Here is a 23,336-nt window from a genome sequence, read left to right on the forward strand (position 1 = left end):
GGACAGAGGCTGTGTCGTTACGAGTGATAGACTTGGATAAGACATTCGTGGAGGCTCATCTCGATGCTGAGATGATCTGAATACATGTCCAGCAATACAGGACAAACATTCCAACCAACAAAATTTGGACCCAACCAGGACAACCTGTATCTACCACAAATCCGAAGCCTCCAGCATCAGACCTCCCTCCGGATCCTCCGCTCCACCCTTGCAGCCATGCGTCGCTACCTACATTCCCTGCAATCAGCCCTACCCCAGCTCAGGACAATACTCGCAAAGACCTGCAAAGGACCTCTGCTGTTCTTCATCTACAGAAGAACCCACACACTAAAAAAAACAGTTCTTCCTAGCCATATCAGAAATTAAAGACAGTAGGTACCGAAAACTTTCATGTACTTAGCCCCACACTCATGGTTCCTCAACTGTTCCAGAATCTTCTATTGGCCTGTCGGACGCCATTACACATGTGGCCGCTACAGCGCCCGCGGCACCAACGGCCGCTGCCGACCGTGACGTTACTTCCGCCCCCACCGACCTCGGAACCTCCGCGATCGCCGCCCAAACATCCGCCCCGGCAATCACCGCACAGACAACCGCTTCCACGATCGCCAGGAAGATCGCCGACGGACTCGCGACTCCCGCAGCTACCGGGAATGACTACGGTACTTTCGTCGCCACAACCATTTTGGCCCCTTCGGTTGCCGTCCCCGCAGCCACTTCCGCCCCCACTGACATCACTAACCTGCGGGACCACAACGCCGCAGGTTTCTCCGCCCCCACGCCGTCTTTCGTCACTACACGTAACCCCGCCCTCAGGCAAACCTTCGTCACCACGCATAACCCCGCCCCCACGCCGACTTTCGAACCCACACGTAACCCCGCCCCCACGCTTATTTCCGTCACGACGCATGACCCCGCCCCTACGCTTAACCCCGCCCCCCACACCGAGCAACGACTCCACGTCCAACCCCGCCCCTACATCGATCTCTGTCCCCGCCCCTACCCCCAGCCCCAGTCCCACACCAGGTCCTAGCTCCCAGCCCTGCCGGATCTTCACCATCCCTCCAGACTTACCCCTCTCTGAGGATGAAAGATCAGTCCTCAGCAGAGGCCTCACCTTCATTCCCCTACGCCCTCGAATCAATGAGTTCAACACGCGGCGAGATACTGAACAATTCTTCCGCCGCCTTCGCCTCCGTGCCTACTTTCACAACCAAGACTCCCGCCCACCCTCTGACGACTTCTTCTCCCACCTCCAACACACCCCATCCACCTGGACACCCCGTGATGGCCTCTTACCTGCCCTCAATCTATTTATAGCCAACTGCCGTCGCGACATTAACCGACTCAACCTGTCCACCCCTCTCACCCACTCCAACCTCTCACCCTCAGAACGTGCAGCCCTCCACTCCCTCCGCTCCAATCCCAACCTCACCATTAAACCGGCAGACAAGGGAGGCACGGTAGTAGTTTGGCGCACTGACTTTTATACCGCTGAGGCCAAACGCCAGCTCATGGGCACCTCCTCTTATCGCCCCCTCGCCCACCACCCCACCTCCCACCACAAAACCATCATCTCCCAGACCATCCATAACCTCATTACCTCAGGGGATCTCCCATCCACCGCCTCCAACCTCATAGTCCCACAACCCCGCACAGCCCATTTCTACCTCCTGCTCAAAATCCACAAACCTGAATGCCCCGGCCGACCCATTGTCTCAGCCTGCTCCTGCCCCACCGAACTCATCTATGCATACCTTGACACGGTTCTGTCCCCTTTAGTCCAAGAACTCCCCACCTACGTTCGGGACACCACCCACGCCCTCCACCTCCTCCAGGATTTTCGCTTCGCCGGTCCCCAATGCCTTATTTTCACGATGGACATCCAGTCCCTGTACACCTCCATCCCCCATCACGAAGGACTCAAAGCCCTCCGCTTCTTCCTTTCCCGCCGCACCAACCAGTACCCTTCCACTGACACCCTCCTTCGACTGACTGAACTGGTCCTCACCCTGAATAACTTCTCTTTTCAATCCTCCCACTTCCTCCAATCTAAAGGAGTTGCCATGGGCATCCGCATGGGCCCCAGCTATGCCTGTCTCTTCGTAGGATATGTGGAACAGTCCATCTTCTGCAACTACACTGGCACCACCCCCCACCTTTTCCTCCGCTACATCAATGACTGTATCGGTGCTGCCTCGTGCTCCCACGAGGAGGTTGAACAGTTCATCAACTTTACTAACACCTTCCATCCCGACCTCAAATTCACCTGGACTGTCTCAGATTCCTCCCTCCCCTTCCTAGACCTTTCCATTTCTATCTCAGGCGACCGACTCAACACAGACATCTACTATAAACCGACTGACTCCCACAGCTATCTGGACTACACCTCCTCCCATCCTGCCCCCTGTAAAAACTCCAACCCATATTCCCAACTCCTTCGTCTCCGCCGCATCTGCTCCCAGGAGGACCAGTTCCAACACCGCACAGCCCAGATGGCCTCCTTCTTCAAGGACCGCAGATTCCCCCCAGACGTGATCGACGATGCCCTCCACTGCAACTCCTCCACTTTCTGCTCCTCCGCCCTTGAGCCCCGCTCCTCCAACCGCCACCAAGGCAGAACCCCACTGGTTCTCACCTACCACCCCACCAACCTCCATATACAACGTATCATCTGCCGTCATTTCCGCCACCTCCAAACGGACCCCACCACCAGGGATATATTTCCCTCCCCTCCCCTATCAGCGTTCCGCAAAGACCACTCCCTTCGTGACTCCCACGTCAGGTCCACACCCCCCACCAACCCAACCTCCACTCCCGGCACCTTCCCCTGCAACCGCAGGAAATCTAAAACTTGCGCCCACACCTCCTCCCTCACTTCCCTCCAAGGCCCCAAGGGATCCTTCCATATCCACGACAAGTTCACCTGTACCTCCACACACATCATCTATTGCATCCGTTGCACCCGATGTGGCCTCCTCTATATTGTTGAGACGGGCCGCTTACTTGCAGAACGCTTCAGAGAACACCTCTGGGACGCCCGGACCAACCAACCCAACCACCCCGTGGCTCAACACTTTAACTCTCCCTCCCACTCCACCGAGGACATGCAGGTCCTTGGACTCCTCCACCGGCAGAACATAACAACACAACGGCTGGAGGAGGAGCGCCTCATCTTCCGCCTGGGAACCCTCCAACCACAAGGGATGAACTCAGATTTCTCCAGTTTCCTCATTTCCCCTCTCCCAACCTTGTCTCAGTCTGTTCCCTCAACTCAGCACCGCACTCCTAACCTGCAATCTTCTTCCTAACCTCTCCGCCCCCACCCCACTCCGGCCTATCACCCTCACCTTGACCTCCTTCCACCTATCACATCTCCATCGCCCCTCCTCCAAGTCCCTCCTCCCTACCTTTTATCTTAGCCTGCTTGGCACACTCTCCTCATTCCTGATGAAGGGCTTATGCCCGAAACGTCGAATTTCCTATTCCTTGGATGCTGCCTAACCTGCTGTGCTTTAACCAGCAACACATTTTCAACTCCACCCCACTCTGTCAGGATAAGCGTCACCATATATTCTAACTGCTCCATCACACTCACTGTATGTCTGTTATAGCACCTACCCTCGACCAAAGCTCACACTCTATCTCCAAATAAGGCTCAAGCACGACCACTCTCACTGTTGAATTCAGCACCTTCCCTCTCCCGCATTTTCTGTTCCTGACGCAATAGACCCGCACACTAATAGCACTGAATGGATACAACACTGTGGATAGATTCTCTCCATCTATCTCACCATGTCACACCTCACCTACCCCAGCACTAACAGCAAAGCCATCCACTACCATCCTCACTCATTCCCTCCCTTTCTCCCATTCCAGGAGAAACAGCCTGGAGTAGGACAGCAAGGGCCAAGCCGGGTGGTGGAATGCCGGATATCCGTTCCCTCATCCCCCTATCCCGTCATGTGGTGACGATCCTGGAGAGAGCCGGAGTGGACCAGGAGGCCTTGTGTGGAGATTCTGAAGCATCCACCGTTCCACCAATCAAATAAAGAGTAGTCTTCGTAAAGAACAATTCTCAGTTCAAACCTACTGTCAGTTCCAACTCATCTCTCTCATTCGCAGAAGAACAGATGCCAATTGCACAGATGTGGGCAGTGAAATACACAGACATATTGGTAAATACCCCAATATACTAACATGCACAATGCATACAAGGAGATAAGCATGCACCCACGTAGAAGCACACAAAGACATATAGATGCACACACAGATAGAAACACATAGGCTGATACAAAAGTAGACAAACATAGTCACACAAATGCACACATAACAAGCACATGGACACACACACACACATGAATGCACATTAAGACACAGATACGAGTGCCATTAGGACATAAATAAATACGTTTTTGTGTTATAAGGAGATCAAGGATTATCGGGAGATGGTAGGAGAATGATGTTGAGGAACATATTAGAAATGACTGATTGGCATAAATGACTCAAGAGTCCAAAAGGTCTGATTCTGCTCCTTTTTTTTAAATGTTAGTGTGCTGTTATGCTAACAGTTATTCTCATCGTGATACAGCAGCAGCAAAATATTTGATTGGAAAGAGTCAGTGGTAATGTGGGAAAAGATTGGAGGGCAGAATTGTTAATGTCTATTCCTAGTTATTTTACCACGATCTACGAAAGGGGGCAGTGATTTGATGTGAAGTTAACAAAGTTTTTAAAGTATGGGGCCCACAATGAAAGAAGGATGCCCCTTTCCTTTTAATGTTGTGCTGTCTGTGGTGTCCTCATTCTCAGGGAGCAGTGAAGACTCGGCTAATGAAGGTGTTCATCTGAACTGGAAGTGGATCAATGTCCTGGGCGGAAGGTTCGCTCGAGTAGTTCGAGAGGGTTTAAACTATTATGGCAGGGGGGTGGGAACCTGAGCTCTATAGTACAGGTGAGAGTTGATGCAGATGAGACAATAGCAAGAGGTAGACCAGCTAGTGGGAAGGAGTTTCCAGGCAAGGAACCAAGGTATCAGTTAAAATGTGTTTGCTTTAACGCAAGGAGTATCAGGAATAAAAGTGACGAAGTTAGAGCATGGATCAGTACCTGGTGCTATGATATTGTGGCTATAACAGAGACATGGGTTTCTCAGGAACAGGAATGGTTACTGGATGTTCCAGGGTTTAGAACATTTACAAAGAATAGGGAGGTGGGGGGAGGGGGGAGAGAAAGGGGTATAGTACTACTAATCAGAGGATTGGAACCTCCTTCGAGCAGAAGATTTGAATGGAGCTTTTTTTTGTAAGGTGTGTTCAGGAGGGCTTCCTAACTCAGTACATTGACAGGCCGACGAGGGGAGAGGCCATTTTAGACTTAGTGCTCGGAAACGAGCCGGGGCAGGTATCAGATCTTGTGGTGGGAGAGCATTTTGGTGATAGTGACCACAACTGCCTCACATTCTACATAGCTATGGAGAAGGAGAGGAGTATGCAAAATAGGAGGATATTTAATTGGGGAAGAGGAAACTATGATGCGATTAGACATGAGTAAGGAAGCATGGATTGGGAGCAATTGTTCCATGGTAAAGGCACTGTAGACATGTGGAGACTGTTTAAGGAACAGTTGTTGCTAGTGATGAATAAATATGTCCCTCTGAGACAGGCAAGGAGTAGTAAGATAAAGGAACCTTGGATGACGAGAGCGGTGGAGCTGCTTGTCTTAAGGAAAAAGGTACCTTACATTAGGCGGAGGAAGCTAGGGTCAAGCTCAACTCTACAGGATTACAGGCAGGCGAGGAAGGAGCTTAAAAATGATATGAGTAGAGCCAGGAGGGGGCACGAGAAAGGCTTGGCAGAACGGATTAGGGAGAACACAAAGGCATTTTACACTTCCGTGTGGAATAAGAAAATGGACAAGGAAAGAGTAGGGCCAATCAGGGATAGCATAGGGAATTTGTGTGTGGAGTCTGACGAGGGAGGGGAAGCCCTAAATGAGATTTTTGCTTCTGTATTTACGAAAGAAACGAACTTTGTAGTGAATGAAACATTTGAAGAGCAGGTGTGCATTTTGAAATGGATAGAGGTAGAGGAAGCTGATGTGCTGAAAATCTTGTCAAACATTAAGATTGACAAGTCACCAGGCCCGGACCAGATTTGTTCTCGGCTGCGTTGGGAAACTAGAAATGCAATTGCTTTGCCACTTGCAAATATCTTTTCATCTTCGCTCTCCACTGGAGTCGCACCTGAGGACTGGAGAGAGGCAAATGTAATTCACCTCTTCAAGAAAGGAAATAGAAAAATCCCCGGCGATTACAGATCAGTAACCCTCACGTCTGTCATCTGCAAGGTGTTAGAAAGGATTCTGAGGGATAGGATTTATGACCATCTGGAAGAACATGGCTTGATTAAATGCAGTCAACACGGCTTTGTGAGGGGCAGGTCACGCCTCACAAACCTTATCGAGTTCTTTGAGGATGTGACTAGAAATGTTGATGAGGGTCGAAATGTGGGTGTGCTGTATATGAACTTCAGCAAGGCATTTGATAAGGTTCCCCATGGTAGGCTCATTCAGAAGGTCAGAGGGAATGGAATTCAGGGGAACATAGCTGTCTGGATACAGAATTGGCTGGCCAACAGAAGACAGCGAGTGGTAGTAGAAGGAAAATATTCTGCTTGGAAGTCTGTGGTGAGTGGTTTTCCACGGGGCTCTGTCCTTGGGCCTTTATTATTTGTAATTTTTATTAATGACTTGGATGAGGGAATTGAAGAATGCCAACAATTTTGCAGATGACACAAAGGTTTGAAGTGTCGTTGACAGTATAGGGTGCTGTTGTAGGCTGCAGCGGGACATTGACAGGATGCATAGATGTGCTGAGAGGTGGCAGATGGAGTTCTACCTTGAGTTCAAGCCATTGTATACGATAATGGCTAATCTACTGTTATCATTAACTCCTCCTTAATGCCCAGTTCTTTACACCACTCAACTCTCTGACAGGTCAAAAATCCATTTACAACCTCTTGAAATACTTTCAGTGATGTAGCTCTGCTAGCTCTCTAGTCCAGATAATTCCTGATATTGATTACCCTCTTTGAGAGGAAAACACTCTCTATACATATACCATCACCTATTGATATGAACAAAAGGTGAACACAGGTGCTCAGGGAAGAGTGAATGGACTTGATATCAAGGCAGTCTTTGACCTGAGGATGTTATCGGTACCACCTGCTTATTTGAGCTGAATGGGAATCAGGTGTAGCCTCCCCACTTGATGGGGTCTTTCAGAGCACAAAGGAAGATGTTTGTAGTCGGTGGCTGACAATCCTCTCAGTCCAGGGACATCCCTTCAGGAGATCCTCAGATTAACATCTTCAGCAGAAACATCTTCAGCACCTTCGTCAACCTCCACGAGCCCCACTCCCGGCCCCGCATCCATAACAAGATCAGAAGCGGGGTGATCACTGAAGATCACACAATATTCAGAACATTTTGTCCCCCTCAGCTCCTGAACCGGTCAGCAAGACCCAAACAACATTCAGGTTTGTGCTGTTAAAGTGTCGGTAACATTCGTGTAACAGCACGGCCAGACTCTACACATTTCCACAGTTAAAAGAGGAGCTCATTCAGCACATCAAGCTGGTTACACCCGGATATGTGGAGGCCATTCAGTCCATTGAAACGATTGAACAAGAAGAGGGACAGCCCCAATCCTCCTGCATGATCGATAAGAAGAGGAAGGGTCTGGTCAGGACATTTCATGCAGGTACAGCAGGTAGTGAAGAAGGCTAATATCATGCTGGCCTTCATAACAAGAGGGATTGAGTATAGAAGCAAAGAGGTTCTTCTGCAGCTGTACAGGGCCCTGATGAGATCACAACTGGAGTATTGTGAGCAGTTCCGGTGTCCAAATTTGAGGAAAGACATCTGGCTATTGAGGGAGTGCAGCGTAGGTTCACGAGGTCAATTCCTGGAATGGCGGGTCTACCTTACGCTGAAAGACTGGAGTCACTGGGTTTGTATACCCTTGACGTTAGAAGACTGAGAGGGGATCTGATTGAGTCATATGAGATTATTAAAGGACTGGACACTCTGGAGGCAAGAAGCATATTTCCACTGTTGGGTGAGTGTCACAGCTTAAAAATACGGGGTAGGCCATTGAGGACAAGCGATGAAGGAGATACTTCATCACCCAGAGAGTGGTGGCTGTGTGGAATGCTCTGCCCCAGAGGGCAGTGGAGGCCCAGTCTCTGGATTCATTTAAGAAAGAGTTGGATAGAACTCTCAAGGATTGTGGAATCAAGGGTTATGGAGATAAGGCAGGAACAGGATGCTGATTAAGGATGATCGGCCATGATCATATTGAATGGTGGTGCAGGCTCGAAGGGCAGTACGGCCTACTCCTGCACCTATTGTCTATTGAGCTGTTAAACAGGAATAGGCAGAGCCCAATCAGACCCCTAAACCTGTGCTATTGAACCAGGAGGAGACAATTCACCCCTCGAGACACTTATACAGGAACAGGAGGGTGTCATTGATGCTCCAACCTGAAAAACGAATGGAGCAGAGAATGCACTCATAGACTGCTCACAATGTTCCTCGTGGCTCCATTGCCTGTGGAACAAATGATACTTCAACGTGTTTTGCTGGCAGTGAGGAAGGAAGCCAAATGTTTTGTGTCAAGCCTCAAGGAGGCATCTTCTATCTCCAAGAAGACAGACCCATGTTCTCGGTGGGGGTCAGAAGCTTCTGGGAATAGTTAAATGTTTTAGATTGAAGGTATTGTGGCTCCTGTCGGGGTGGTGGATAATGTGAAGGTCTATGTATGATCACACACCAATTGCGCTGTATTAATGTTGGAAAAGTTTAGTCAAAACTGTCTCTCTCTCTCTCTATCTCTCTCTCTCTCTCTCTCTCTCTCAATCGAAATGGGGAGTTGAGTGGAGTGAGAGGAACGTTCTCAGCGGCTTTTAAGCCATCGAGAATCATGTAAACCAAGTAGCAAACAAGCCACGGACATTATCACCGTGTTAGTGTCTGTTTGGAATATAATGAGTGACTGTCCATCCCCTTAAGATTCAATGCAATCACCTCTTATTCCCACCAAGCGCTTCAGATTAATCCTCATGCACTCCCGATGGTATCATCCCATCTGGTGAAACCCCTTCACACTCTTCCTGCCAAGAGGATTATTCCTTATAAAGGAGAGAACATCTGTGCACAATACCCCAAATACTATCTCAACAACATCACAATAATTCCGGTCCATCACTTAGCTGTCTCAGCTTCTTTCTTGTGGTATAAAAAGCAATTACTTCTCTCTACACTGAGAATGATGTGGAATTTTGAAGTTTCTTACATCTTTGCGTCAGTGAAGGATAACCCATTGCCTTCTCTAAAGGACATGAGGCAAACCGATAGGCTTCTGTTTAAAACCATTGATGATGATTCCATTTGCATTCCATCAGCTTCCTTCCTGAGACACCAAAAGATTATGATTCCGTGCCTCTCAATTATGAGTAAATGACTTGACCACCATGCACTGTTTATCCATCTGACAGATTCTGTGGAGAGAACAAATTACCCATCTCAAGTGTAAATATTTTGTGATGGAAGCATAGATAGAAGGTAGTTGAAACGGTTATATCTGGATTTACCAAAGGTACAAACAATGGATTATTCAGCAGTTGCACTGAGGCTGAGAAGGAGACTGTAATATCCTGATAGTGGTCTTGGGCAGGATTGGTGAGTGGGGAGAATATGTAGAAATGTAAATCTGAATGGAGAAAAAAGATCATGGAGTTTGAGAACGTTCTGCTTTCTCTTCGTGTATTGTTGAGTAAGTTATGAACAGTAATTTGCCAGTTATAATTTGCAAGAAATAAAATTTTTGCCTGGATCTGAAAATGATGACTTCCAAATTCTAAAATTTAAATGTGAACAGCAATTCAATGCAACTCAGTTTACTGGTCAGACGGAATGACCTAACAGGAACATCAACTATAGCGAGGATGGGATAGTAACCACCTTGAATAATCCAAAGGATATCTTCGATCCGTGAGGCTAATGATATCCAAGGCTGAGAAAGGTTGTAAAGACCCCAGGATAAACGTTTGTCTGCTATTGTAATATTCCAGTCTAATGTTCTCAGATGCTGAGCTAGTGTTGGAACATGCCAGCTAATGTTCTCAGACTCTAATCCATTATAAGAATATTCCAGTCTTATGTTCTCATATTCTGGTCTCACCTCCCTAGTCTCTCGAGCTGCTGTTCCCTGTTAGTGTTGTCGATGATACTCCTGCCCATACTATGGGATAACACATTGAACCGAGTCCCGAATTAATATAAGAGTCAAACCCTCCAGTGACACATTTAGGATCCACGGAGACTGACATCAATCACAGTCGTTGAACAAATAGCTCCAACCAACGCCTTTTTTAATTGGGGCAATGCCATAAGTTTCTCAGAATGTAAACATGCTTCTCTGTTTATAAATGGAAACATACATTCTGTAACTACTGACCAAGCATTATAATTTCAATAAAACATTGAGACAATTGTTATAGTTCACGATCTAAGGGGAATATGCGTCTGAGGCAATGTGGGGTTATAACAGACAAATGGCATGAATATGTTAACAGAGAATTGTACATGACATATGCAATTCAGTTTGATATTCCAGGATCAGAGAGGGCTGATGAGGCCTGTGCTATTGATGTTAACGATATTAATGAACTGCGTGGAAGTGTCATTTATTGGACTTCAATTACACTGTGATTATGGCATTTTGGAGGCGACAGAAAACAGAAAGAACTGGGGGACATGGCAGTTCAAGGAGGGACAATAATATTCCCCAGTCATCAGTATTGGAATGTTACTCTTTATAACTCAAATGAAGAACAGATTCAAGGATACATCTGAAGTGAGGAATGAGGACTGAAATTTGTTTATTGAACACAAAATACAGGGACAAAATGATTTTCTGTCCATACTAAACATAGTGATAAGATAGTTCAAATACACTCATTATATGGTGCTACGTAAATTGGAATGTGAATTATAAAACCAAGTGGTGTGCAAACTCTATCAGTCATTATTTGACGCACAACTGAGATGCTGATTCCCCCTTTACAGTGATCCACCTCACTGAGATTCACTGGCATCGTATCTCAGTGTTGACGGGCGTTCTCATTCTTGCTACTGTTCTATTTAAATTAATCCACTTTCTCCCGGTTAAAAAAAATCGTTTGGCCTTATGGTCCTGTTTAACCGTCATCGACTTAGCTCTGTGATATTATTGAAGATAAATGATCTGGGACCACAGCCAGTAGCAGCACAGTGCACACAGGGTATGGCATTGAACAAAGGCCTTGCAGTCCGTGCGAATTTCTAAATAAAACTGATTTTCTGACTATTTCTGTCTATCTCCCCTCATGTTGTCTTCTGATCTATCCAACTGACCCTCGTATAACATCCTTCCAATCACTCCCTGTTTCCAAGTTGTGCAGTTGTGCAACTTGATGTGTAGCCATTTTGGAGAAATGGATAGAGCAGGGGCAGGAATGATTGTTGTAGGTTCTGGGGTTTAGATGCTTCATCAACAACAGGGAAGGTACTAAAGTGGGCGGGGGGGAGTGGCATCGTTAATCAAAGACAGAAAGGATGTTTGATAAGGGCTTGTCGACTGAGGTAGTATAGGTAAAGGTTAGAAACAAAAATGGAGATGTCACCTGTTGAGAGTTCTCTGCAGACCTCTGAAAGCTTCCAGAGATGCAGAGGAAAGGATAACGAAGATCATACTGGATAAGAGCGAAAGTAACAGAAGAGTTTAACTTTCCAAATATTGACGGGAAATGCTACAGTTCAAGTACTTTATCTGGGTCAGGTTTTGTCCAATGTGTGCGGAATGGTTTCCTGACACAGTATGTCGATAGGCTAACAAGGACAAGCCCAAATTGGAGTTGGTATTGGGTAATGAAGCAGGTTAGATGTTAGATTTGAGGTAGGTGAGCACCTCGGTGATAGTGACCACAATTCAGTTATGTTTAATTTAGCGATGGAAAGGGACAGGTGTATACGGCAGGGCAAGTGTTATAACGGGGTGAAAGGCAAATATGATGCGATTAGGAACGGTTTAAGAATGCATAGGATGTGGAAGGATATTGCGGGGATGGGCACAATTCAAATGTGTAGTTTTTTTCAAGGAACAGGTACTGTGTGTCCTTGATAAGTTTATATCTGTCAGGAAAGAAGGAAGTGGACGAGTGAGGGTGCTGTGGTTTACTGAAGAAGTTGAATCTCTTGTCAAGAGGAAGAAGGAGGCTTCCTTATCCATGAAGTTATGTTGCAGCTGTACAAACTCTGGTGCAGCCATATTTTGAGCATTGTGTACAGTTCTGGTCGCCACAATATAGGAATGATGTGGATGCATTGGAAAAGGTGAAGTGCAGATTTGCAAGGATGTATCCTGAATTGCAGCAAAGGTCGTACAGGAAAGGCTGAGGGACTTGAGGCTGTTCTCATTAAAGAGAAAAAGGTTGAGACATATGCATGATTATCAGAGGATTATATACTTTGGAAATTGAAAGCCTTTTTCATCCATGATGATTGCTAGCATGACGGGATATAGTTTTAAATTTCGGTGTGATAGACTTCAGACAGGTGTCAGAAATAATTTCTTTACTCGCAGAGTAATAAGGGCGTGGAATTTACTTCCTGTCCAAAAGTAGTAAACTCACCAACTTTAAGGTCATTTAAATATGCATTGAATAAACATAAGTTCGAAAATATAATAGTGTAGGTTAGATGGGATTCAGATTGGTTTCACAGGTCGGTGCAATATTGAGACCCGAAGGGCCTGTACTGTGCTGTAATATTCTGTGTTCATGGACCTACAATGGGCCAAATAGCTTCCTTCTGTGATGTAAAAATTCTGAGGTATTCTGACCCACAATAAAAGCTTTAGGTGCCTGGAGAGCCAGGCTGATCCAGTCAAGGACATACACTGCACAATCATCCATCATCTCTTCCTGTTCTCTGATATGAAGCGGACTCAAAATATCTGTCCAAACAAAATAGATTGATTCAAGTTCAAGCAATCAGCAGGACATTCACCCGAGGGGATTGCCATTGGAGGATTTAATGAATAATAAGATTTCAGAATAACACAAATAATAAGACAATATCACAGCAGCATAACCATTGGCAGCAGAATAAAACTTACAGTTCCAAATAGTTCCAAGTTCAACACCGTGATAATTTTTGGTCACTTTGCTCCAGGAAGAATGTTATTAAACTGAAACCTTACAAGGTTGTTGCAAGGACTTAAAAGTCTGAGTCATAGGCAGAGGTTGGATATGCTGGGACATTTCCCTTTCGAGCGCAGGAGACTGAGGGGGGCATGAAGTGTTTCGAGAGGCTAGTCATGGCCCACATCAATTACAGTCTCCCAGCCTGCCTCGATCCCCAACAATTTTCCTACCAGTAGAATGGGTCCATAGCGGGTACCATATCCCTGGAACATCTGAACAACAAGGACACCTACGTCAGTTTCCTACTCATTGATTATAGCTTCACCTTCAACATTATTATTCCCTTCAAACTGATCACAAAACTTCAGTCTCGGCTCCGCCCTCTGCAACTGGATCCTCAGCTTTCTGACCTACAGTGCACAATCAGAGGTGATAGGTAACTGTGCCTCTTCCACAATAACATTCAACACTGATATCCCTGTACACCCAAGACTGTATTGCCAAATTCAGAAGGCATGCCATCTACTGTTCACTGATGACTCCATCATAGTAGGACAGATATGTAATGATGGAAAGTCAACATACAGAACGGAAATAGGGCTTGCTGATGTGGTGCAATGAGACCAACCTCTCTTTCAACATCGGCAACATTAACTGACCGATCAGTGACTTCAGAAAGAAAGGAGGAGAACACGCCCCCATCCATATCAATGGAACTGAAGTTGAAAGGGTGTACGCATTAAGTTCCTCTGAGTGACGACAACTGACAGCCTGTCCTGGACTTGCCATATAGACGTGACAGTCGAGATGGCACAGAAACACCTCCTCTTTCTCAAGGCACCTCAGGACATTTGGCATGTCCACAGGACCCTCACCAATTTCTACAAATGCACCACTGAGAGAAAACCATTCGGGTGCATAATGGCCTGGTGTGGCAATAGCCCTGCCCAGGACAGTAAGAGAAATGACAGAAGGTTGTGTGCACAGCTCATGCCATCACGGAAGTCGAACTCCCATCCATTGATTCCATTTACACGGCTCGCTGCCATGGAAAAGCTAACAACATTATCAACAATCCATCGCATCGTGGATCTCCTAAAATCTCTTCCATCAGGCAGATAATACGGAAACTTTAACACTCAAACCTGCGTCTCATGAACAGCATCTTCACAGCCATTATTAAACTGAGGAATGGACTCTCCAACTTCAAATAGTGCTGATCTTGCTCACGTTGATCTTGGCTATTGCATGCCCTCAATGATGTAGCCTGTTTGCCTCCGTTTTTCCTTTCCGCTCTGATCTGTATATCCTTGCTTACTGCAGAATCGAGACTCCTTGGCTAGCGACAAAGACTCTGGAGGCAGACAGGACACAGGCATGGAGTGGACTTTAATTCAAGCAAAAACCTGTTAATACATTGAGAGTACCAAAGGATCTTCCTTGAATCTTGCTTTGTCAGAGAAGACAATCGTTTCCTTAATCCTCAGCTCAGATAAACAGAACGACCAATGATGAATACGATTTGACAGCAATGATTATACACAATATTGTCAGTGTCCTCTCCACTTCTCTTCTGCGGAACCAATCTTGTAAAACACTTGATCAATGATGGACACTCCCATGGACAGCCCTAGGTTCTTATTTGCTTCGGATGTTTAACGACTTTTGTTATCTCTAGGCCTTATGATCTTTATACGTTGCAATCCAAAGTTAGTGGTAGTGCTCTTTTTAGTGATGCCCTGAATTTTTGTTCTTGAAGGATTGCATGAATTCTACTCTCCATTGAGCAGGCTATCTCATACCAAATTCCATTTCACATTTTACACTAAAAAGTCTATTCTGTTACAAAAGTCATATTATTATTATTATTTGTACTGTTAACCATTTTCAGCTTATTAGACAAGATATGCCACGCATCTCTTTAAGGTTTTATAATTATGTTCAAATCTGTCTCCATGATTATTAACCAAATCTTTAACTCAAACTTATTCCTATTGTAAATAGTTTCAAAGGCACAGCTAGATTCTTAAAGATAATTTCGGTCTCTGTTTTGTGGCTGAACACATCCTTAATGAGATCAGAATGAGTTACTTTTTGTCATGATTGTTCAAATTGTTTTTGCTACAATTTCATTATTTCACCTGTGTTCTGTTACAAATCATCAATTTCAAATATAAAAGAACCTTCTTTGTCACAATATTAGCATGTTTCAGAATCTTGCGAATCAGGTTATTCTTTCGTTTGCTTGGAATAATTCCCTACCCAGAGGCCTTTTTTTCACTTATGTTGAAGCAAACTACTTTAAATTCTGGCTATTTTGTGGCTCTCCAAAAACAGAGGGTTGAAGTAGACTTTTAAATTTCGGCCACTCAATGTGTCTAAAAAAAATAGGCAGCTCCAACTCTCACTATGATCTGCCAGAACTGTGTATAAAAAAGAGCTTCACTCTACTTGGGTACATGCGACAATAAATCCGATCAAATCCAATTAAACCAAATCATATGATAGAGAGGGAGAAATTCTCACAAGGTCAACACACCCAGATCGGCCACTCCCTTTTCAAATGTTCAGTTGGCAATCTACTGTTCCCAACAACGTAGACAACATCGCAACTATTCACACTGCTCTTCATCTCTACATATTTACTCATTCACTCCATTTGTCTCAGTCACCTTGATGTTATTTTTTTCACATTCTCTTCACCGTTCAAAACCCTATTTCAGTTAGCAGACACGGAAACTTTGCATTTGATTCCCTCAACCAGGTGTTATAGATGTATTTTGAATATCCGGGGCCCCAGCGCCAATCACTGCGATGTCACACGAGCCTTCCAATCTGAAAACCATCCATTTATTCCTACTGACTGTTTCCTGTCAGCTCTCCCATTCTAACACCATGTCCATATATTATCCCCTATTCCATGTGCTTTTACCTAGCACACAAGGCTTGGGGCTCAGTTAAAACTCTATTAAAGTGCAGTTCCTCTTTTGTTTTATGTAATTAATCTAACAGTCAATTTCACAAGTATGTTTTTTCATTTCATCAATATGTATGCCCATTATTTTCAGGTCCAATAATTTCTCCAGATTAGTTTATTTATTAATTTCATTCTATATACTTTACTCATCAGACTCAGGTTTTCTCCTATTACAGGGAAGACTTTGTTTATGTCTTTTTCTGTGAAGACGGAAGTGAAGTTGTTGTGTCATGTTTCTCTGTTCTCCATTCTCCATTCCCTCGTTTCAGACTGGAAGGAAACTGACATTTTGACTAAAAAGAACAGCTGTTGTCTATACATCCTGTCCATGCCTCTTGTAATCTTAAACCTGAATTACTTACCCACTCAACTTTCTCTGCTCCAAAGTAAATAACTCAAGATTACCCAGCCTCTATCCACAGTTCATATCCTCCATCCTAGGGAATACCCTGGTTAATCTCCTCTGCACCTCATCCAGTAAAATGACATGCTTCCTGTAATGTGGCTCCCAGAACTGCACGCATTATTTCATTTGGCCTTACCAAAGTGCTACATAAAACTCTTACAATCTTTAGGTCAATGATTAAAGGGTTTATCTACGGTCCTGCTTAACTTATCAATGACCATATTCAGTCATATTCAGGGATGTGTAGAGAAGCACCCGCTGAGCTTTCTAGTGTGCTACCATTTGTTGAGTACTCCCCTGTCTGGTTCCTTCTTCAAAAGTGTATCACCACGTATTTATCAGGGTTACATTCCAACTACCATTGACCTGCCCATCTGACCATTCCCTGTATATCTTCCTGTAACATAAGGCCTCCCACCTCACTGCCAAACACCCGACCAATCTTTATGTCAAACACAAACTTGCATATCACACTCCCCCTACCCACTTCACATTCACATCACTTCTGAATACCACAATTAATGTTCTGTTTTATTTCTGACATTTTGATATGAAGTACATCTGGCCCATCAGACTTAGCAATGGTCAATCTAACTATACTTTCAAGTACTACCTTGTTGCTGATACGAATTAACTTTATGTCTTTAGTTCCACAAGTCTCATGTGATCGCTTGCTGTACCTCGGAGATTTCCTGGATCTTTCTCCATGCAGACAGATGTGAAGTAACTGGGTCAGTCCTCTGCCATTTCCTTGTTCCCCACAATAACTTCTCGTATACCTTACAAATTTCCACATTTAACCTTTTTTTGTTTCCTTTGGAATACGGATCTTAGATTTAAGCAGTCGTTGTGTTTCCTGTTTGTTTGTATTCATGTTCTTTTTTATTTCCTTAACACTTTATTCGTCCTTATTTTCTGAAAAGTAAATCTCTCAGAATGTTCAGGTTTCCAAAATATCTGGAATTCTTCTGAAACCACTCCCTTTGATTAAGCAATCTTTACTTCCTTAAGTAAACTATCATTGAGTCACCTCCCTTCCTTTGGTGTTTGTGACTTAGTGATATGTACGTATTTTTCAGACGTTGCAGTATTTCTATCAATAGCAACCATTGTTTGTATCACACTAAATGTCATATTGTATTATCCAAATGACTTGATCCTCTAGCCTCTGTGTGCCCATGATATTTGAGTGTAATTTTCAAAAATTCAAGATAGTATGCAGACGCCGAGTAAAATACAACAGTGGCTCTGTACTCCCGGCTACCGGCTCCCTTGCAACTGCGGCTGTGTACTCCCAGCCACCGGCTCCCTTGCACCTGCAGCTGTGTATCCCCGGATGCCACTTTCTCGCTCAACTCCAGCTGCACACTGCCAGTGATATCACTGATCCTCAAAAACTGCTTCAGTGCAAGATTAGTAATTCGGCCTTCTGACCAGACAACATTCAATCCTAAATAATCTGCTCTGTAGTTTGGTTCACAATGTACTCTTCAACCTACCTCATATACACTTATGAAATTTATTTTTCACAGCATTAGCAATCATTTAGTAAACGTAGTTTAGATGCAATTTTAGATCATCCAGTATTACTGGAGTGCCCACAATATTTGCATATCGAAATTCCAGAGCATACGATTCACAAAGTTTGCACAACAGTTTTGGTTTAGGTATGTAAGGCACCAATGTTCATTACCAATGCTGTGATGATGCGAAGAAATGCCCATCAATACAGAACAAGCATCAATAACCTTTCCGCTCTGTGAGGATAAGTGTCTCCGTATTCTCTCTACTCCCTCACACTCGCTGTATATCTGTTATGGAACCTACCTTCGTACAAGGTTCCTGCTCCACTACCCTCACTATTGCAGGCAACACTCTCTTTCCTTCACTCTCTCTGTCTCTGAAAGCAAATTGAGCTTGAATTTATTGTTTGCCAACATCGAACCAGTAAGATGATCTGATGCAGAGGACATAAAAATGCGGACATTTCGAAAATTGGGGAGAGAGCAGATGCCATCGAGACGGACGAAGCCTGGGGATCAACCATCTTGCTCTCCAAGAAATTTGGAAATACTCTCTATCAAAGATCTTCTGTCATATTAAACATATACACAATAAACAGAATTATGACAACCCAGGGAATTTAGCAGCCAGAAGAGTGATGTCACAGAGGACGGCAGTGGCTGTGTGGTTTTGAAATTAAGTCGAAGTAATCTTCATTAGTGTCTTTTTGGAACAGCACTGTTATAGAGTTGAAGGCTGATAGTAAGCAAATGTGGGAAAATGTTTATAGTTGTGAATAGTTGTTGTGTAATGTTCACTTTTAGAGTTAAGACATAAATTGACGTTATTTTCTTTAAATAGTGGAATTTGGGAGTTCTGTGTCACTCATACTGTAGTAGATTACGAGGTGAGGTGAGATTTCCTGGATGTTTGGTTTAATTAACGGAGGGCCATGTTGTAGCACTTGCAAAGACCAGCAGAAAGCAACGAAAAATTAAATAAGGAGTGAAAAGATTAATAATGAGGATAACTGAGCCAGTCTAGCTTCTTTCGATATATAAAGGGCTAACGAGAGGAAAAAAATGGGCATATTATCGCTAGAAATTGACACAGTAGAGACAGTAATGTGGAACAAGGAAATGGCTGAGGAGCTGAATAATTACTTGGTATCAGTTTTCACGATGGAAGACACGAGTAATATCCCAAAACTTGAAAAGAGTGAGTTGACAGAGCTGGGCATGGTAGCCATCACCAAGGAGAAGCTGCTGGGAAAACTGAATGCCCTGAAAGTAAGTAAATCACCTGGACCAGATGGACTCCACTCCAGATTTATAAGGGAGATAGCTGATGAGACAGTGGAGGCGTTGGTCGTGATCTTTCAGGAATGTCTCGAATCAGGGACATTCCCAGAGGACTGGACAATCACTAACGTGATACCCCTGCTTTAAAAGTGAGTAAAAGCAAAAGACAGAAAATTACAGACCGACTAATGTAAACTTGGCTATGGGTAAGATCATGGAAAATATGCTAGAAAACCTTGAGGACGTAACCAGCAGCTTAGAACAAGGAGAGCCAATGGACATCATCCACCTGGACTTCCACAAGGTCTTTGACAATGTGCTGACAGGAAGCTACTGAGGAAGGCAAGCGCCCATTGTGTTAGAGGCAAGGTGCTGGCTTGGATATAAGTTTGGCTGTCAGGCAAGAAGCATAGTGTGTTGATAAAAGTGTCCTTCTCAGGATGACAGCCGGTGACAAGTGGAGTTCCATAAGGCTTAGTGTTGGGACAGCAACTTTTTAGATTTTACATTAACGATCCAGATGAAGGAACTGAAGGCATTCTTGCTTCGTCTGAAGATGATACAAAGATAGGTATAGGGACAGATAACGTCGAAGAGATAAGAAGGCTCAGAAAGGATTTGGACTTAGGATAATGGGCAAAGAAGTGGTCGATCGAGTGCAAAGTGGAAAATTGTGAGGGGCATGCACTTTGGTAGGAAGAATAAAGACATGGACTACTTTCTAAATTAGGAGAAAACTCAGATGTTTTGAGTGCAAAGGGACTTGGGAGTTGTAATCCAGGATTCCCTCAAGGTAAACTTGCAGGTTGAGTCAGTAGTTAGGAAGGCAAAGGCAGTGATGACATTTATTTTGAACGGATCTGAATATAAAAGCAGGGATACAATTCAGAAGCTCTATAAGACACTGGTCAGACCACATTTGGAGTATGTTGCACTGTTTTGAGACCCATATCTCAGGAAGTATGTGCTGGCCTTGGAATGAGTTTCAGGAGATTCAGGAGAAGGTCCCAGGAATGAAAAGCTTTACATATGAGAAAGCTTGTGGACTCTGGGACTGTTCTTGATGGAGATCAGAAGGATGAATGGGGATCTAACTGAAACATACAGAATACTGAATGGTCTGGACAGTGTGGATGTTGAGAAGACTTCCATTGGTAGGAGACTTCAGGACCCAAGGACATAGCCTTAGAGTCCAGGGAAGAAATTTTAGAATGGAGATAAGGAGAAACATCTTCCGCCAGAGAGTGGAGAATCCATGGAATTCATTGTCACAGAAAGCATTGGAGGTCAAGTCATTACGTATATTTAAGAGAGAGATAGGTTCTTGAGTATCACAGGGATCAAGGCTTACTGGGAGAAAGCAAGAGAATGTGGTTGAGAAATGTGTCAGCCATAATTGAATGCCGCATCAGACTCGATGGGCTGAATTGTCTAATTTCTGTTCCTATATCTGATGACCATATGGTCGTAAGCCACAGCCGATTGCTCCCCTCTCTCTTACTTTGACCCACCTGACAGCAAAGTATGAGAATAAAAAATCCCTGAGTCATCTTTACCAAACGTGGAACATTCCTGTTGAGGATTCATGGGAATCGCTCCACTGCTTGAAGGAAAAGAAATTCTGCCAAATCCAACTATTCCAGGAAGAAGTTTCATACCAGCAGCTTGTTTGAGTAGAATAACGTCGGAGATGGAACGGCTATTGGGACACATTAACATTTTTTCATTTGATATGTGTTCAACTACTATGAAACTCTGGAAACGTTTCTTTATTCGTTTTAATCTTATGACATGTGCGTTTGTGTATGTGTCTGGACATGTAAGTACGTGTCTCACATTTTTCGAGAATTGACCTAGGTTACATTTCAAATTTGTTGTAACCGGTGGAGAAGTGGGACTGGAAAAGGAAACAGTGACCCTCCAACATTGGTCGGAGCAGGAATGAGAAATTTTCCCAGGACTGTTCAACTGGAAATTCTCTTCCCCAGATGTTTCATCCCAAGATTGCACCACCACTTCCAGCGTAATTATACATGATCCATAAATGTTGATCTGTCAGCAGCACCCACATTCTATGAACAAATCCAAAAATGATAAATTGCAGCCGAATTAATTGGATGGGAATAAGAATGATAGGTAAATGCCTGTTGCCTTCCAGAATTGTGCCGCCTATGCACTTTGACTTTGTGCAGTTCCCGAATATTGTGCGTGAATGTTTGCATTTATTCAATATTGGGTTTGTTCAACATTTGACAGACATGTGAATGGAGGAAAATTGTGGACAGAGAGAAAAGTGCTGCACAGACCACAATCAGATCAGCCATGATCTTACTGTCTGGTCGAGCAATGACAAAGTGTCTAATGACCCAATCCTGCTGCTCAGTCCTATTTCCTACGTTCCATTCTGTCCTTACAGCCACATGTACAGGAGCAGATAAAGACAACTTGCTCCAAATGCCTGTTCTGCAGTAACACAGGATATCATTCAATCCCTCAACACTGTGTGCTTAGGTGTTGGTTGGAAACTGTGAATGTGAAATCCAGGCTGAGTATGAAAGAGGCCTCCCACCTCTTTATAGAGTGTCTCCTCACTGCAACTGGTATTTCATTTGTTAGTCAAGTTTTAGACCCAAATTCACTGTGAATATCGGGCCCATATCTCGCCCAGAGATGGATTACCAGATACTTTTCTCTCACTGTGCTCAACATTTAATAACAGCACTTCCAGGAAAATTACAAACCCCATTCACTTTCCAATGACAGAATGTGAGAACAAAAGAAACAGGAGTAGGCAATTCAGATGCTCACGCCATTGTATAAGATCATGGCCGACCTACTGTTGGCATTAACTCCAGTTTAAGGCCCAATTCTTCCTATCCCTCAGCTCTCTGACAGGTCAAAAATCCATCTACCTCCTCATTAAATACTTGCGGCGATCGAGCTCCATGACTTTCTAGACCTGAGAATTACTGACATTCACTACCGTCTGTGAGAAGAAAACACTCTCCACACAGACACCATCACGTATTAACATTAACAAAAGTGGTTAACTGAGTTGCTCAGGTAAGAGGGATTTATCCTGATATCAAGGCAGGGTTTGACTTAAATATCCAGAATCATGCGTCACAAGTAAAATAAAAAGTACAAGCCATGGAATTTATCACCTTCTCAGTGTCTGTGTAGAGCATAACGAGTGATTATCCATCACCATCAAGTTTCAATGCAATGACCCCTTATTCTCGGACAGTGCTACAGATCAACCTTTAATCACTCCTCTTTTACCATCAGCCCAGGGACTAGTCTTGTGAAATTCCTTTACACTCTCTATGTTGCAATTAGATCATTCCTGTTAAAGCAGAGAAAATTTGTCCACAATACACCAAATACTGCCTCAACCACACTCTCAGCGATGATCACAATAATTCCCTTCTTCACTTAGAGGTCTCCATGTCTTTATAATGACGTAAGAAAAAAACCATTCTTCTCTATGCACTGCCACTGACGTGGAATTTAAAAGTTCCTTACATCTGTATGTCAGCATCAGTAAAGCCAGCACCAGAGGTGCCCATGGAGATGTACATCACTCTTGGGGAGAGACTCAGTCAGAAAGATTGCACTTAAAAAGGGGAGTGGTCACCTAGCTGAATGCAAGTGAAGTGTAGGAATAAGCAAAAGAGGAACAGGAAGGGAGCTAACTTTCCTGTCATTCTTCCGAAGCGGGATGTGTGCAGCCCTGGTCAGACCAGCATGTTGTATGGATCTTGAACTTAGAGGCTGTTCCACAGGATAATAAAGAGTAAAAATGCTGTGGGTTTGCACAGACGTGACTGGGGAAGGATAACCCATTGACCTTTCTGAAGGACATGAAGCAAGGACATGGACTTTTTTTTCAGTAGACAATA

The sequence above is a fragment of the Hemiscyllium ocellatum genome, chromosome 13, assembly GCF_020745735.1.
Source record: "Hemiscyllium ocellatum isolate sHemOce1 chromosome 13, sHemOce1.pat.X.cur, whole genome shotgun sequence".
NCBI lineage: Eukaryota > Metazoa > Chordata > Chondrichthyes > Orectolobiformes > Hemiscylliidae > Hemiscyllium > Hemiscyllium ocellatum.